This window comes from Phascolarctos cinereus, unplaced genomic scaffold, assembly GCF_003287225.1.
Source record: "Phascolarctos cinereus isolate Bilbo 61053 unplaced genomic scaffold, phaCin_HiC Scaffold_726;HRSCAF=1367, whole genome shotgun sequence".
NCBI lineage: Eukaryota > Metazoa > Chordata > Mammalia > Diprotodontia > Phascolarctidae > Phascolarctos > Phascolarctos cinereus.
Window position 1 is genome coordinate 230,896,761 of NW_027556098.1, and position 15,589 is coordinate 230,912,349.

The 15,589-nt window shown below is 39.0% G+C and overlaps 1 protein-coding gene across 1 annotated transcript in view; it reads left to right on the forward strand.

Moving 5' to 3' along the window:
- ITGB6 (integrin subunit beta 6) overlaps nucleotides 1-15,589 on the forward strand; it is a 96,630-nt gene that overhangs the window by 25,261 nt on the left and 55,780 nt on the right. The window lies entirely within an intron of this gene.

Genomic DNA, 15,589 nt, shown 5'->3' on the forward strand with positions numbered 1-15,589 from the left:
ATAAGAGGCTTTCATTATTACATTTGGGGTTTCACTGACCAGTCATCACACCCTTTGCTGGCCTGTTAGAAGGGACAATGTGTCTCTGTTTAAATCCAGTGCTGGTCTATAGGCCAGGCACAACATTGCACTAAATAACCCACATAGCAACATCAAAATGCTGATACCCCATTTTGATGACAAAGAAAACTGCAAATGGGCCCAAGATGGCTTAAATCTCCTTAAAAGGAACGCTGTGAACAAAGCATATCACCTGATGACTGATGACTTTGATATGAGGAAAATAAACTCCTGAAGAATTAGTGAAAACTGAAACCCTTGATAAGAATAAAGTAAAGCAACTGAAAGGGTAAATTTAGTTGAAATTACAGAAGGGAAGTTACTTATAGAAGAAGAAGAAGATTGCAAAATTGCATGCTTACTTAGCTGCAATAGCAGAAAGAAAAGTTGCCAGGGTCAACGGGGGTGGGGGTGGAGGTGGGCAGACATTACTTCATTGGTGTAGGGAACATTCTTTGAGGAAACTCCGTCTATCAATGCAGATAGCAAGTGGTAGTATGAGCTTGTTTAGATCTAGAGGTTTAGGGGTGCTGGGACCCCAAAATATCGAAAGCAAGAGATGAGAATCCTGCCCAAAAGAATTCGACCCAAGTCTTCTTTCATCCAGAGACAAGGTTTATTAAAGATCTGCCATACTGGCCAGACTCTTAAGGAATCTGAACATTTGTGAGCTTTTGGCTGGGTTCTTAAGGAATCTGAGCGCTTAATGGAAGCAAGATGGACCTTATATACAGAAAGACTTTGGGAGGGATCTAGGAAGAATTTTGATGGGAGTGACTGGGAGGTCAGAAATTAGGGTCTAGATAGGGTCAATGGCCAGGGGCCATTGGGAAGTAATAGACTTTGGAGGGCTGGGCTAGGTTAAGGGTTACAGAGAATTGGGAGATTGGGCTGAGGCAATAATGACAGGTCAGTTGATGGGATTATAGCCTCAGGGGGAATGCCAGAGACCTCCTTGATAAAGTGGGAGAGTTCAAGAATCCCTTAGACAAATGGGACCCAAATTCTTTTTGGGGTAATGGGGAAAGGTCCCGGCTTGGGCCCTTACCACATCAGTCTTACAGTCTTTGAGAGCTGCATACGGCAATAGGAGGTCAAAAGATTTGTCCAAGGTCATACCCTAGTATGTGTCAGATGTGGGACTTGAAGTCAGATCTTCTTGATTCCCAGGCCAACTTTCTATCCAGTATACCCTCTCAACAGTCTTATTAGATGTGCTAACACCCTCAGCAAAAATTAGACATCATTTATTCCAGCAGTTTTTAATCTTTACAGACGAAAAAAGTAAGACCCAAAGAAATGAAATGACTTGCTCAAGGCCACACACATCTTCTTAGAAACAGTCAAGACTATAATCGGAAGATCCTGATTTAGTTCAGTGCATTTTCTACTACACGAGCATGCCAAGTTGCCATCTTATGAGATAGTAGTAAGAATGGCTAGTTCCATTCATTGTTGTAACATTTTGAAATCCACAATTGCAAAGTACTGTAGTGCAATATTGCGACACTGGAAAATATTGTCATTTCTGAAGTTTCACTGGTAGGAGTCTTCCCTCAACCAGGGCAGATCACAACTTTTCTTTTCCTTAGTAGATTGACTTGCTATAGCAAAAAATGAATAAGGAGAGGAAGGAAGGAAGGAAGGAAAGAAAGAAAACAATGAAAAGAAATTTTAAAAAAAATTTTAATCACCTGGTAGCCAGACTTTCTGGTTACAAACTAGGCTGGTCCTGGGACAATAAACAAGTAGTTTGTGCTTGGTTTATACTTGAAACCTTTTAAGGTTTTAAGGTTTTAAGCTAGGTAACAGTGGATAGAGCACTGGACCTGCAGGAATATCTGAGTTCAAATCCAGCATGGGACACTTACTAGCTATGTGACCCTGGGCAAGTCACTTAACCCTGTTTGCCTCAGTTTCCTCCTCTGTAAAATGAGGGAAATGGCAAACCATTCCAGTATCTTTACCAAGAAAACCCCAAAAGGTCTATGAAGAGCCTGACACAACTGAAATGACTGAACAACCAAGAAAACCCCAAAAGGGCTATGAAGAGCCTGACACAACTGAAATGACTGAACAACCAAGAAAACCCCAAAAGGGCTATGAAGAGCCTGACACAACTGAAATGACTGAACAACAAGGACCTACCAGTGTTTTGTTGACATGGCACCCAAGAACCCAGGTTTACCTACATGCCTCAATGAGGTATCATAATAGGACCTCAGTGAAAGTTCTTAGCTCAATAAAATATCAGATAACTATTTAATTAAATTTTAAAGGATATTCCAAAAGTCTTAGTGCAGTTTTAAGCTATTTTAAGTTTTGAATTACATTAAGAGTTTTGGGACACACTGTATAATATATAATTGTAATATGATAGTATATTACATAGCACATACTATTACCATGTAATTATTAAATATCATATATATCACATATGGAACCTAATCTTCATCAAATAGATTGCTTTTTATAGATTGATTATTATTTTATTTCTTGTTCATCCAATTGTAAAGATAAGAATACTTCATAGACTAAGTAATTTTAAGTTGATTAGATTCTAAACTACATTACACTAGTCAGGCTCTCTCTCTTAGGACAAATGAATCCTCTCCTAATTTATTTTTTTTGGTGTTCTATAATGTTCATCTATTACCTGTAGAAATATCTCATTATTTTTCAGTTGCAGTGAGTAAAATTCTCAGCTATTCAGGCTTGTTTCTATAGCTTGAGAATTCAGCTGCATAAAACTTTTGGCTTTTCCCTTTCCTCCTTCTGCATATCATCTGATCATATATTTCACTATTCACAAGAAGCAAAGAGAAGTAAAATACAAATTAGTTTATTTTACCAACTTTTAGCAACTCTGATTTAAAAAAAAATAACAGATACTGGAAAAGATCAACACTATTGACTCAAGTGCCAGTTAATAATATAATAATTAGCATTTATATAATACCTACTGTATGCTAGGCACTATGTTAAGCACTTCACGAATATTATCTTTACAAATTCATATTATCTTTAATTTGATAATAATAATTTACATTATCTTTACAAATATTATTATTGGATCATCACAACAACCCTTGGAGATAAGCACTATTATTATCCCAATTTGGTTTTCATGATGACCTCATTGGTCTGGAGAACAGGAGACCTGGGTTCTCCTCCAGGCTCCACTATCAACTAGCATGATTTTAATTTATGGCAGAATGAACGCCAGACTTGGAGTCAGGAAGAACTGTGGTTGGAATTCTGCCTTATATGTTTACTAGTTGTGTGACCCTGGGCCAGTTATTAATTGTTCTCTGCCTCAGTTTCTTCTACAAAATAAGGATAATAATGTACAGTCCTGTTGAGCTGATTAAGAAGTTAGCATATGTAGAATGCTTTGTAAACCCTAAAGGGATATAAAAATGTTACTTGTCATTATCATTGGCATTTATTAAATACCTGTTATGTTCTAGGTTCTGTGGGAAAAAAAAAAACAACAACAAAGTAGCTCCTACCCTCTTGGAGCTTACATTCTACTGGAAGGACACAAATAAATAACATACTATTTGAGGAGAGAGAGAGCAGGCTCAGGAAAGGCTTCACTTAGAAGGTGGCCTCTGAGCTCAGCCTTAAAGGAAGGTAATGATTAGCACAGGGGTGAGGCGGGCATAGATTCCAGGCCCATAAACAGACTTTATCTGATAGCAGGGAAGTGCTGGGTTCAATGGCCCAAATTGTGCTAGGACATAAAATATATGAAAGGGATAAGTCGGGCTAGGTCATGAAAACCAGACTGAAAGTCTTTAAATGTCAAATTGAAAATTTAGGTTTTTTATTCTAGAAATAATAAGGGGTTGTTGAAGATTCTTGTGCAGGGGCACACTCAGGGATGTGCTGGAACCAAATCAAACTAGTGCAGGAGCCGATTGTAAAATTTTCTTTGTGAAAGAAAATTTCTATTTAAGTTTTGAAATTGGAAATTGGCAAATTTTACAAATTGGGGCTAGACTTATTGTTTTGTTGATTGTCTAGAGGCAGGTGTGGGGTACCTGCGGCCTTGAGGCCACTGGTGGTCTTCTAGGTCCTTGAGTGCGGCCTTTTGACTAAGTCCAAAGTTACAGAACAAATCCTTTTATTGAGGGTATCTGTTCTGTGAAGTTTGGATTCAGTCAAAGGACCACACTTGAGGATCTACAGGGCCACATGTGGCCTCAAGAATGCAGGTTCCTCACCCCTGGGCCTAGACTAAAGAAAATGAAAGAGAAAATATTAATAATGTAGATTAAACTTAAAAGTACGTACTGCATACATCTTCCCCTTCCCCCAGCTGATTGTTAAACTTTTATCAGCACACCCCTGAGTGTGACATGTTCAGACCTATGCTTTAGGGTGATAATTTTAGCTGTTTGTGTGGAGAGTGGATTGGACTTTAGGCAACTCACTTCCTCTCTTTAGATTTTGGTTTCTTCATCTGTAAAATGAAGGGTTTGAAAAAAAATGAGGGGTTTGGACTGATTTCTGAGATTCCTTCCAGCTTTCACATTCTGTGAGATTGAGGATTTCCTGTGGCTTTAAGTTATCTCCAAACAGCTAGTAAAGAATAATTGGCTATCATATAATTCATTTTTTGGCATGACCTAGGAAGTTGTTTTTCCCCTTAAATATGTATTTTCCAATAAAGATGATATTTCAATTTTCTATTCTTGGTAGGAAATAAAATCATCTAGGAGTAAATGAGCCAACTTTCCAGAATATGGAAAGTTTCTATCTAGCCTGATAAATTATACTTGCTTCAAGTATGATGTAAAGGGATCTGGACAGCCGTAGTTGAAGCTATCTGGGAACAAAGAGCGTAATGAGAGCCAGCTGCCTTCTATTTCGCCATTAAAGCAATAATTCTCTCCAAAAGAGAGAATTTGAAAATAAAACTCATGCCCTCTGATTACAAGGGCAGAGTGGTTTGAATCATGTTGCTTCTTAAAAGACAATGAATCAGTCCAATCAATGTTATCCAGTAGTTCTAACAATGAAATGTCACTAGCAGTTATGCCTTGGATTATATATAGCATTTTTCCTCTGGAGCTCAATGTCCCATAATCCACTTTTAAAAGCTATAGGAAAAAATGAGCAGACAATCAGTTGGGTCCCATCAAGAAAACTGTATAATGGTTGATGTGAGTAAAGGGCCCATACTGTGAATTCCATAATTCACAAAACCAGAAACAAGATGGGCTTTATCTCTAGGTTTAACTACCTCTCAAACAGCCCCTAAAATGCAGATGTTTCCCCAATGTAAATGGAGAAAGCACTTCAAGGAGTGCTAGGCTATAAGGGAGAAATTTGTATTGTGGCCCAGAATTTCAGCTTTTATTACTGGATTCACCTTTCCACTACTGCTTTCTTGGTTGGAAGAGGAAGCGTAAAGCAAATGAATCAACCAACAGATACAAGGTTGTAAAATTACTGAATTTTAGAGGTGGAAGAGAAAGGGACCTTAAAGATGATCTGGCTTACTTCCTCTCATTTACAGATTTGGAAACACAAAACCAAAGAAATAAAATGAGTGGTTCAAGGCCACACAGCTAGTTAATGGCAGAGCTGGACCTGGAATCCAGATCTTTTGACTCCTAGTTCAGAGCTCTTTCCATTATCTTGTACTGCCTCTGGCTACAAGAATAATACATTCATTTATTAATGTCTATTAATGGCTATAATCAAGGCAGATACTCATTCATGAATTCTTTCATTTAATAAGCATTTACTGAGCACCAACCTCATGCTTAACTAAATCTGGGAGTGCACATGTAAACAAAAGAACATTTATTGCATTTAATTATGGTTCTTCACTCCCTTGGCCATTACCCAGGAATGATCCTGGCACATGCATCACTCTGAAGAGAATACACAGTGCCTTATATATTGTTGTTGTTCAGTCATTTCAGTCTTGTCTGACTCTTTGTAAACGTGAACTTCTGTCTATGAAGCTCTCTTAGCAAAGTGGTTTGCCATTTCCTTCTCAGGTGGCAAACAGAGTTTAAGAGACTTGCCCCAAGGTCACATAGCTAGGAAGTTTTTGAGGCTGTATTTGAACTCAAGTCTTCCTGACTCCAAGCCCAGATCAGTATGCCACCTAGCTGCCTCGCACAAGTAGGTATTTAATTAATAGAGACCTTTGGATTTCTCTCATACTCACATTATTTCCATGCTCTCTTCTTGTATGCATGAAGTACTGTCTACACATATGAAATTTTGGTACTCTTCATGACTAAGTATGTTGGGGTCCTGAAGTGTTAGAGGTATAATTTCAATCCTTTTTGGAAATTGACACACTATTATTTGTCAGACTTTGTACTACTTTCCTAAAAGTTCTGTATGGCATATGTGGGGTGTCCCAAAAGTCTTTAATAGCCTAAAAGTGAATCTAAATTAGGTTTGCCCTGAACTTTTTTAAGTGATTAACTGATTTTTTAATCATCATCAAAATTCTTACTTTGATAATATCATGGCAATGTGAAGGTGACCCTGTAGTACTTAAAAACCATGTCCTTGGATGACAAACCCTGGTACATTCATTCTACCAATGGATCCAATAACATAGCATATGTGGCTGTTGTCTTAGGACCAGATCAGTTAAGTATGAAAAGCCCATTACTATAAAGAGAGTTGCCAAATAATGATTGTTTTTGGACACTGGAAAGCACTATCTCTCGTGGCAAGGCTGATACGTGACCTGTGTCAACAAAAGGACTATCCACACCAGTGATCACATCACTGGAAGTATTCATTGAGAAGATGTGGCAAAGCATATAACATGTCTTCAGTAAATCCTTTTTGGTTGATTAATGATGCTGTTGAGATACAAGGATTCTTTTAGGTAAGTGGTAAAATCAAGGTTAGAAAGGAGGAAGGGAAGGGAACAAAGAATTTATTAAGTGTCTACTATGTGCCAGGCATTGTGTTAAGTACTTTACAAATATTATCTCATTAATTCTCACAATAAGAGCTATTGAAAAAACTGAGACAGACAGTTTAAGTGATTGCCTAAAAGTCATATAGCTAATAACTGTCCAAGGCTGTATTTGAGCTTGGTTCTTCCTGACTCCAGGCCCAGCAATCTATCCAACACACCAGATGCTTAAAGAACCCATGTGAATGTAAAATTTGCTCTAAACTCTTTTACATGCCAATCTCTTTGGTTCTATCTGCTTTCCTGACATAAAATGAACAGATCAATTCATTAATAGGTCCCAAGTTCAACTTCTTGTTTTGAAAAATTGCTTCTTAGATGTCATTCACCACAAGCCCAAAAACACTTCATTCAGTTATGTTCAAGCCCTGGTTTCCTCCATTTCCCTGACCTTTTATTTCTTAGGATCATTGATTTAGAGGGAAGTGTAACCTTGGAGACCATCTAGTTCTAGCCCAATACCATCATTTTTACAGATTAGGAAATTAAAGCCTTGAGAGACATAGTGATTTGCCCAATGTCACACTGTTAATGAGTTGATTTGCAAAGCCAGGACTAGAACCCAGATCCTTGAACTCCAAATCTGGTACTCTTTCCACCCCACTATTTGCCATCTGCCAAGCACCTCCTCCTGCCTATCCCAGCCCTGGGGGAAGAGGAGTGTAGGGAGGATAAAATAAAGCTGACTTCTTAAAAAGTCCTCTTTTTGTGCTGTGCATTGATGAGACACAAAAATAATGTTATCGTCTTTAAAAATTAGGGTACAATAAGGACACAGACCATTGTGTTAAAATGAGCTACATGCCAATGAGCCAATGTGAACTAAGCTTTGGTATAGGGTTGGGGGTCACAATTCTTGAAGTGTATCTTCAAATAATTTCTATAATTAGCTTTCTTGCCTCTTCCCCATTCTCTCCAACCCCAATGCTTCTTGTATGATGCTGACTCCCAAGTCTGTGCCCAAGCTGCCCTGGAGTCTCAAAATGCTAAGGGCCATTTAATTACCCTTGTTTTATTTCTTTTAAGTGCAACATGACAACACATTTCTGTTCATATCAGTTCCTTCTATCCCCTTAGGACTTTATGCATGTTAACTATTAGATTCTAGGTCTAGCAATCTGAAAATTTAGCCCAATCATAACCTCTGTAGAAGGACACGGACAAGAGTAGCACCAGATGGACAGGTGTGGTTTATGATCTGAACTGTTGAAGAAAGGAAGGAAACAAGCATTTAAGTTCCTACAATGTGCCAGGTACAGTGCTGAGCATTTGACAAATATTTTTTCATTTGATCTTCACAGCTACCTTAGGACATAGGTGTTAATATTGTCCTCATTTTACAGTTGAGGAAATTGAGGCAGAGTTTAAGTGACTTGCCCAGGGTCACACAGCTTGTAAATCTTTTCCTGACTCCAAGGCCAGCACTCTATCCACTCTTCCACATGACTACTATATTATTTCATATTTGGTACCTGGCTGTGTCAGGGAATGCCCACTTCAGTGGCAGCACACATCCATTTGAATATGCAGAGGCAGCTACCATGACTCAGCTGCTGACAGGAGATTCATGGATCAGATCTAGAAAGGAATTTAGAGGTCATCTAATCTAATCCCTTCAAGTTTACAGAAGAAGAATCTGAGGCCCAGAGAGGTTAAGAAACTCACCCAAGGAAACCCAGACCCTCTGATTTCAGAGCCAGCACTGGGATGAGCTTCAACTATCTGAGATGCCAAAAGATATTTCATAGATCAATTCAAGGCCTCTTTTAGGTCACTAGATCCTGAATAATTGCACAAGGAAGCAATTAAAAAAAAATTAAAGCCGCTTCAGATCAAAAGCAATCTGAGATGCTTTCATTTTCCTGTTGTCGCCGTCACTGCTAGAACAAGCCAAAACAGAAAAAGCAGCTGCACAGAATCTCCCCCAGTGACGTTTGGAAGGCAGATTGTACAGTTAAGAAATAATCGAACTTCCCGTGGCCCAGCCTGGACCTTCACCCTAGGAGGCTGCAGGAAAGGAGACGAGAGAGTTTGGGGCTCTGTTGTGCAATTAAAATAGGCAAAGGCCTCAGGCTTAAGATGAGGTGTTAGACTTTGAAGTGACTGAAGACTCAGAATCATAGAACTGGAGAGGTGGGAGGGCCCTCAGCAGCCAGCCTGGTCCAAGCCACACCAGGAAGGAATCCCTGCTACAGCACAGCCCATACGTGGATGTTCTGCCTCCAAAAGGAGAAACCCAAAGCAAATTTGGTAACCTCCACTTTTCTGGTTGTCATTCATAACCCTCCTTGAGTTAATTAATCAACAAGCATTTATTAAGCACTTACCCTGTGCTGGGCACTGTGCTAAACACCCGGGACACAAAGAGAAGCTAAAACGACCCCTGCCTCCAAGAGCTTATATTTCTTTTTTTTTTAAACCCTTTATTTTATTTATTTTTTTTGGTGAGGCAATTGGGGTTAAGTGACTTGCCCCCAGTCACACAGCTAGTGAGTGTTATGCGTCTGAGTCCGAATTTGAATTCAGGTCCTCCTGACTCCAGGGCCAGTGCTCTAGCCACTGTGCAACCTAGCTGCCCCAAGAGCTTGTACTTCAAAAGGGAGATAATATCTACACAAATAGACAATACAAGATACGCACGTAATAAAGTAGATGGAAAGTGACGTTGGTGGTGGTGGGGAGGCTCTAGCAGCTGGGTGGAACCAAGAAAGGGCTCCTGCAGAAAGTAGGTGGCCTTTGAGCTGAGTCTTAAAGGAAGCCAGGGATTCTAAGAGACAAAGGTGAGGAAGGTTACAGACCTTTGGGGCGGCCAGAGGAAAGACACAGGGATAGGCTTTAGAGTGTGGTGTGCAAAGAACCGCAAGAAACAGAGCATGCAAACACCTTTTTAATAGCCTTCACACATGCACACCTGTTTTCTGTTTTCTTTTTCCCTTCAGATCTTTCCTAGGAGCTATCCTTCCAAGTTTTATTACCTGCTATTTGGTCTGCAGAGCACATAGGCTGTTGCTGAACCAGATCTTTTCCTCTTAGAGTTTTATAGGTATTAGGACCAGCACGGCTGGAAGAAATCTACAATCCTTCCAAAGACACAAGTAAAATTATTAAGGGAGGATCTAAAATAACTCCAGTGACAAATATTTATCCGTTGCCCACTTTTTTTGATTCCTGAATCCAAGCAGCCCTGTGTGTTTTCTAGTTTCAGATGAGTGATGCATTGGGCTGCCATTCTTTTTTTCCTTATCATTCTCCTAGCTACTTCTGAAGGCACACTCAGCTGAATACAAGAATATCTTGGCTGACAAGATAATTACATCCAACAGCAGGCTGGGAGAAAAGGAGGCAGCACCCAGAAAATTTCTCAGCCTACCTAGTCATTGCAGAAGCCAACTTCAGTCTAAGCACCCTGATTTAATTAGCACACTCTCATAGCTACCTGCATCACCATGGAATTCTGACAATGGAAAGCCTAAAGGCAAAGGAGATATCATGCAACACAATGATAGAAATTCATGCTACACTAGTGCCAGAAACAATTACACATTCTTCTTGGAATCCTGGGTGTCCTAGTAACACAGTTTTGGCCTGGGGGGGAACTCTTGCATAAAGCTAGGAGCCTTGCATTTACAGATAATGAATGTAAGAACTGGCAAGGGGAAAAATAACCCACAAGGATGAAAAGCCTCATGGGGAAGAAAAAGCTTTCTGATTTATTTCAGAAGTAGGGACCTTCTTTGAGAGTCAACCTGATTTTTCGCCTAGGGCTGAAGAACGAATATATCACTCCTATAAAAGAAGACTTCACCAGAGAAGAGTTACCATTCTTTTGACCAGATAAATAGTACAGTATATTGCACAGAAAATTACTTTTGCTCCTAAACTTTTCCTTTTTCCTCCCTTGCTTTCAAACTCTCTTTTTTCCCAGTTTTGAGAATTATAATCTTAGCATTTTTTAATTCACTAGACAAACATTGTTGAATTCTATGATTAGCAGCCAGTTGAAGACATATAGTTATCCCTTCCACATTACAGGAGGGTTAGGAGGCATCCCTTCCACATCACAGGAGGGTTAGGGGGTGTGTTGCCCCCACAATCTGGAAAATCCTTGGAAAATGTTTTGTTCCTTCCTTCATACCAGAGAAGAAGTCTAAATTATTATGGTATCAAAAGATAAAATATGTTGATATTATACAATGCTCTACATATGTTTTATTCATTTCTGATTTTCTAAACTTTTTCTGTGTCGTTTGCTGGCCCTCACATGTCTGTGGCTTCTGCAAAACTCCCCAAAATTTCCCATTTAATTTGTTATGTCAATCCACAATATATGGAAACTATGATGAGGAAAGTTACAGTGTGGAAGAGATAACTGTATACTAGTTTTTGGTATTCAATTGCACTGGTGTTTTTGGAACAGTTGAAGCCCCTAGGCCCCAACCAAAGGTTTTTTTCCAGGAGGAAAAAAAAAAGCTATTTCTCCATTCATTCTCTAAGGCTCACCAATAAAATCCTGAGAATCTATTCGTCATTCTAGGGTCCAGGTGGTCAGAATTTGCTTCTGCAACAGATGAAGAGGGTCAGTTTAAGCTGGTAACCAGAAAACCCCTTTCTTTGAGACCCCTTAAGATTCATTCATTCAATAAATGATTGTTAAATACTATTGCATGCAAAGCACTGGGCTAGCTTTTAAAGAAGATACAAAGTTTAGATAAGACAGACCCTGTCCTCATCAAACTTATGGTCTATTAGGGAACCGGTATACAAACATAGATACCAATAATACACAATCTTACATGATAAGTGCATCAAAAACTTGGAAAACAAAGGATCATGAGAAACCAGAAGGAATAAGCTTCCTGCTGAATCTGGAAAGGCCAGGCAGGGTATAGAAATCATCTGTAATATAAAGCTATGGTTGTGTGACCTTGGGCAAGGAACTCCATTTCCTTGGGGCTCTGTTTCCTCATTTATAAAATTGGAGAATTAGATTGAAAGTTCTCTAGGGGAACCCCTCTAGCTCTAATTTTTTTTTTTAATTTAAACATTGAAATAGTGATGTATATACCCAGAAACAGCTTGTTCACAAAGAAAGTTGAAGCACATAAGGAAATAATACTTTTTTAAAATCCCTTTTGAAAAATAAAAATAATAAAACGTGTACAGAATATTTGGGGATTTTTCTGAGGAAAAATTCTGTTTAGTATCACCAATCCAACTAGTAAATAAAATCCAGATCACTCTTGTAAAGCATTCTAGAAGGGACTGAATTACAATAATTAGCTGGGTAAGCATCCTGGCTTTGCTCTGCCATGCATTTCAGCAGGAGAGAAAGATGTTTCGTGGTTGGAATACTGCCTAAATCAGCAACACTTCCCTCCCTCCTCTCCCCACTAAAAAAAATCTGTATAACTTAGGCTTAGGTAATTGCATCAAAATTAAAGAAAGCATTCTTTACATTAAGTGTAAAAATACATTTAAAACTTTTTAAAGTACAAGCAATAAGATTTACATTATAAATGCATTTGTAGTTCTAATATATTCAGGGGTGTGCAGGAACCTGCTCAGTCTGTCTCTTAAGATATGATGGCAGGGGCAGCTAGGTGGCTCAGTGAATAGAGCTCTGGCCTTGGAGTCAGAAGGACCTGAGTTCAAATCCAGCCTCAGACACTTAACACTTACTAGCTGTGTGACCCTGGGCAAGTCACCTAACCCTAATTGTCTCGCCAAAAAAAAGCAGGGGAAAAAAAAAAGATATGATGGCCAAATTTTTAAAGCGAAAATTGACACCTCAGAATTTAACAAACACTAGAAATCAAGGCTTCATTATTGTTTTGTTGGTTGTTTAGATTTAAGAAAGTGATGGAGAAAATCTTAATAATGCAGACTAAACTTAAAACTTTGTCAAATGCACTTTTTTTAGAGAGTTGGTTGTTAAATATTTATCTACCTTCCACTGACTATAATGAGGAATTTAGAAAATGGTTTAACAGAGACCTAAGGGAAAAAATAAGAGAATTAAAGACAAATACATAAATTATCCACAAGATGCAGATAAAAGCATCCCTTTGACACAGGAACAAAGTAGAAGTGAAATAACTAACAGCAACCATTTTCATTGTGCCCATCATGCAGAACAGGTACATAAATTAGACTGTAACCACAAAAAATTGGTCAGTGAAAGGGAGGACAACAGCAACCTGCTAAAACTTAGGAAGATGTATTATAATACTGGAGAAAGATCTACAATGTGACAGGTTCATATGTAGATACTCCATCACCCACCCATACCAAAATTAACTGGATTAATTATCTCCATATAGATAAAACGTAAATAAGAACTATCAAAACATACTTATGTCCATATACAAAATTATAAATTAAAACTATAAAAATATGAAGAAATAATAAGCAGCTGGGTGGTACAGTGGAAAGAGAGCCAGGCCTGTAGACAGGAAGACTCATTTTCCAGAGTTCAAATCTGACCTCAGGCACTTAATAGCTGCATGACCCTGGACAAGTCACTTAACCCTGTTTGCCTCAGTTTCTTCATCTGTAAAATGAGCTGGAGAGGGAAATGGCAAACCACTCTAGTATGTATCTTTGCTAAGAAAACCTCCGATGGGGTCACAAAGAGTCAGACACAACTGAAAATGACTGCACAATAACAAGAAATAATAATAGGTCTATCACTCGTATTTCAATGTTATTTAGAAGACAAACTCTGAGAAAACAGAGACAGAACCTTTTTTTCAACAAAATCCAAAATGCAACAAAATTGTTGTTCCTTGTTGTTATTCAGTTGTTTTTTCTGACCCTTAGTGACCTCACCTGGGGTTTTCTTGGCAAAGATGCTGGGGTGGTTTGCCATTTTCCTCCACAGCTCCTTTTGCAGTTAAGGAACTGAAGTAAACAGTTAAGTGACTTGCCTAGGGTCACACAGCTAGAAATGTCAGACTCCTGATTTGAATTCCTGATTCCAAGCCCAGTGCTGTATCCACTATGCTACCAACTGCCAACATACAAAATCCATACTTCAATATCTGACAGTGACAAAATTTTCATCAAAGATTGTGTAGCCTGTGGGAAAGAACAAGGCATTTTGAGAATAGGCTGGTATGGAATTTAAGAAATGTTGTAAGTAAAGGGAATACGTTCAAATTAAGAAGTAGAGCAATATCAGATGGAGCGAAAGAGGGAAGGTGGAAGTGATGGAGGGGTGGAGGGGGAAAAGGAGAGAGAGAGAGAGAGAGAGAGAGAGAGAGAGAGAGAGAGAGAGAGAGAGAGAGAGAGAGAAGCATGGAGAAACAGAGAGGGAGGGAGGTATGGAAAGACAAAGAGAGAGACCCAATACTGGCAAATGTGACAGAATTCAAGGGTTTTTTTGCGTGTGTCATCAACCCCTATGGACCCCTTCTCAGAATACCATTTGTTACCTACATTTACAACTGAAGAAATTCTAAATTCCAGTAAGAAGTTAGTAAAAAATAAGGATGTTATTTTTTTCCTATCCAAGTTCTCATATGCTCTAAAATCTGTCCATGAACCTCAGGTTAAGAACTCTTGCTTAACTGAAGAGATCGTGCCTAATAGGGTAGGGAGTAGAGAGGGGAAGACTCTTTTAAGAACTAGGGAAAAATATTTGTATTAAGCATATATAACATCATATCTTCTCAGTCAATACAAACTAACTTTTTTATTACTTGTATTTAAGGCTAGCAATTTCTATATTCATTAATAATGAAAATAGACTGCTCCCTCTTGATGTGTGTAGGGCTGTACATCAAGAGGGTGCATACCATGCCCAAGGCCCAAAAAGAATCAGGGTGCTGCTCTTTGTGTCTGGTTTTGTACACTATTGAGTAAAAAAAAAAACATTGGTACAGTCAACTTTTGATTATCTATACTAATGAGGGGATATTAGCATTGTCTGACTTTGACCCTGGGTGGCGGATGAGGGGGCGGGGGGCATCTTTCCTGCATTTGTTCCAGTCCCAGAGAGAAAGAGGAAGATCTAATAGCGTGACAGGCTGGGAATCATCAGAGCCTCAGGAAATCACACTTGGAACTAAGATCCACTAAACAAGAGTACAAGTCCAAGGTAGATGGTCAAGGTCAGGAGCAAGAAGAGGAATAACCATGGAGGACAATTTCAGGAGCAAGCTAATGCTTGCACCAATACACTGCACTAATACAGCCAATGGATGGATGAAGTGTTAACCAAATGGCAATCAGTATCCAAAACCAGGATCAAGCCAGTGGTTGGGGAAAGTAGTACAAGCTACCATATAAAGGCTAATGTTGAACCAATGAGGGTCTCAAGTCCCTTGCTTTCCTCAACTATTTGGCAAAGGCCAGGCTGAAGGGGAGGACTATGCCCTTTATTAGTTACCTTTCCCTAACCTAGTGAATGGCTCACACCTGGCATCTCCTACCTTGACAGGCAATCTCAGCAAAAAGTAGAGATGGTGAATAAAGATGCTTTCCTTCTTGTCCTTCAGTACCAGCCTTCTAAATGACCCTTTGCTAATGCCTTACCTTGCCCTAGTAGGTGACTATAAAAAAATA